Raw genomic sequence first — 3,952 nt, 5'->3', positions numbered from 1 at the left:
GCTACTTTCACTTACCTAACGCTGCTAACACTAACAGCTACTTTCACTTACCTAACACTTCTAACACTAAGCAGCTACTTTCACTTACCTAATACTTCTAACACTAAGAGCTACTTTCACTTACCTAACGCTGCTAACACTAAGAAGCTACTTTCACTTACCTAACGCTGCTAACACTAAGAAGCTACTTTCACTTACCTAATGCTTCTAACACTAAGAACTACTTTCACTTACCTAATGCTTCTAACACTAAGAAGCTACTTTCACTTACCTAACGCTGCTAACACTAAGAAGCTACTTTCACTTACCTAATGCTTCTAACACTAAGAACTACTTTCACTTACCTAATGCTTCTAACACTAAGCAGCTACTTTCACTTACCTAACACTTCTAACACTAAGCAGCTACTTTCACTTACCTAACACTTCTAACACTAAGAGCTACTTTCACTTACCTAATGCTGCTAACATTAAGAAGCTACTTTCACTTACCTAATACTTCTAACACTAAGCAGCTACTTTCACTTACCTAACACTTCTAACACTAAGCAGCTACTTTCACTTACCTAACACTTCTAACACTAAGCAGCTACTTTCACTTACCTAACACTTCTAACACTAAGCAGCTACTTTCACTTACCTAACGCTGCTAACACTAAGAAGCTACTTTCACTTACCTAACACTTCTAACACTAAGCAGCTACTTTCACTTACCTAACACTCCTAACACTAAGAAGCTACTTTCACTTACCTAATGCTCCTAACACTAAGAAGCTACTTTCACTTAACTAACACTTCTAACACTAAGCAGCTATTTTCACTTACCTAACGCTGCTAACACTAAGAGCTACTTTCACTTACCTAACGCTGCTAACACTAAGAAGCTACTTTCACTTACCTAACACTCCTAACACTATGGAGCTACTTTCACTTACCTAATGCTGCTAACACTAAGAAGCTACTTTCACTTACCTAACACTTCTAACACTAAGAGCTACTTTCACTTACCTAACACTTCTAACACTAAGAGCTACTTTCACTTACCTAACGCTGCTAACACTAAGAAGCTACTTTCACTTACCTAACACTTCTAACACTAAGCAGCTACTTTCACTTACCTAATGCTTCTAACACTAAGCAGCTACTTTCACTTACCTAACACTCCTAACACTAAGAAGCTACTTTCACTTACCTAACACTCCTAACACTAAGCAGCTACTTTCACTTACCTAACGCTGCTAACACTAAGAAGCTACTTTCACTTACCTAACACTCCTAACACTAAGAAGCTACTTTCACTTACCTAACACTCCTAACACTAAGCAGCTACTTTCACTTACCTAACACTTCTAACACTAAGCAGCTACTTTCACTTACCTAACACTCCTAACACTAAGCAGCTACTTTCACTTACCTAACGCTGCTAACACTAAGAAGCTACTTTCACTTACCTAACACTTCTAACACTAAGCAGCTACTTTCACTTACCTAACACTTCTAACACTAAGCAGCTACTTTCACTTACCTAACGCTGCTAACACTAAGCAGCTACTTTCACTTACCTAATACTTCTAACACTAAGATCTACTTTCACTTACCTAACACTTCTAACACTAAGCAGCTACTTTCACTTACCTAACACTTCTAACACTAAGCAGCTACTTTCACTTACCTAACACTTCTAACACTAAGCAGCTACTTTCACTTACCTAATACTTCTAACACTAAGAGCTACTTTCACTTACCTAACACTTCTAACACTAAGCAGCTACTTTCACTTACCTAACACTTCTAACACTAAGAAGCTACTTTCACTTACCTAACACTTCTAACACTAAGCAGCTACTTTCACTTACCTAACACTTCTAACACTAAGCAGCTACTTTCACTTACCTAACACTTCTAACACTAAGCAGCTACTTTCACTTACCTAATACTTCTAACACTAAGAGCTACTTTCACTTACCTAATACTTCTAACACTAAGCAGCTACTTTCACTTACCTAACACTTCTAACACTAAGCAGCTACTTTCACTTACCTAACACTTCTAACACTAAGAGCTACTTTCACTTACCTAACACTTCTAACACTAAGCAGCTACTTTCACTTACCTAACACTTCTAACACTAAGAGCTACTTTCACTTACCTAACACTGCTAACACTAAGCAGCTACTTTCACTTACCTAACACTTCTAACACTAAGCAGCTACTTTCACTTACCTAATACTTCTAACACTAAGCAGCTACTTTCACTTACCTAACGCTGCTAACACTAAGAGCTACTTTCACTTACCTAATGCTTCTAACACTAAGCAGCTACTTTCACTTACCTAATACTTCTAACACTAAGAAGCTACTTTCACTTACCTAACACTTCTAACACTAAGAGCTACTTTCACTTACCTAACACTTCTAACACTAAGAAGCTACTTTCACTTACCTAATACTTCTAACACTAAGCAGCTACTTTCACTTACCTAACGCTGCTAACACTAAGAGCTACTTTCACTTACCTAATGCTTCTAACACTAAGCAGCTACTTTCACTTACCTAACGCTGCTAACACTAAGAAGCTACTTTCACTTACCTAACACTTCTAACACTAAGAGCTACTTTCACTTACCTAATGCTGCTAACACTAAGAAGCTACTTTCACTTACCTAACGCTGCTAACACTAAGAGCTACTTTCACTTACCTAACGCTGCTAACACTAAGCAGCTACTTTCACTTACCTAACACTTCTAACACTAAGCAGCTACTTTCACTTACCTAACACTTCTAACACTAAGCAGCTACTTTCACTTACCTAACACTTCTAACACTAAGCAGCTACTTTCACTTACCTAATACTTCTAACACTAAGCAGCTACTTTCACTTACCTAACGCTGCTAACACTAAGAGCTACTTTCACTTACCTAACGCTGCTAACACTAAGAAGCTACTTTCACTTATCTAACACTCCTAACACTATGGAGCTACTTTCACTTACCTAACACTCCTAACACTAAGCAGCTACTTTCACTTACCTAATGCTGCTAACACTATGGAGCTACTTTCACTTACCTAATGCCGCTAACACTAAGAGCTACTTTCACTTACCTAACGCTTCTAACACTATGGAGCTACTTTCACTTACCTAATACTTCTAACACTAAGAAGCTACTTTCACTTACCTAACACTTCTAACACTAAGAAGCTATTTTCACTTACCTAACGCTGCTAACACTAAGAAGCTACTTTCACTTACCTAACACTCCTAACACTATGGAGCTACTTTCACTTACCTAACGCTTCTAACACTATGGAGCTACTTTCACTTAACTAACGCTTCTAACACTATGCAGCTACTTTCACTTACCTAACGCTCCTAACACTAAGAAGCTACTTTCACTTACCTAATGCTGCTAACACTATGGAGCTACTTTCACTTACCTTACACTTCTAACACTAAGAGCTACTTTCACTTACCTAACACTTCTAACACTAAGAGCTACTTTCACTTACCTAACGCTTCTAACACTTTGGAGCTACTTTCACTTACCTAACGCTTCTAACACTATGCAGCTACTTTCACTTACCTAACGCTCCTAACACTAAGAAGCTACTTTCACTTACCTAATGCTGCTAACACTATGGAGCTACTTTCACTTACCTTACACTTCTAACACTAAGAGCTACTTTCACTTACCTAACACTTCTAACACTAAGAGCTACTTTCACTTACCTAACGCTTCTAACACTATGGAGCTACTTTCACTTACCTAACACTTCTAACACTAAGCAGCTACTTTCACTTACCTAACGCTGCTAACACTAAGAGCTACTTTCACTTACCTAACACTCCTAACACTAAGCAGCTACTTTCACTTACCTAACACTTCTAACACTAAGCAGCTACTTTCACTTACCTAACGCTGCTAACACTAAGAGCTACTTTCACTTACCTAA

Source organism: Taudactylus pleione, unplaced genomic scaffold (genome assembly GCF_031769625.1).
Source record: "Taudactylus pleione unplaced genomic scaffold, aTauple2 ptg000741l, whole genome shotgun sequence".
NCBI lineage: Eukaryota > Metazoa > Chordata > Amphibia > Anura > Myobatrachidae > Taudactylus > Taudactylus pleione.
The sequence above is the reverse complement of the archived record's forward strand: the minus strand, read 5'-3'. Positions refer to the sequence as shown.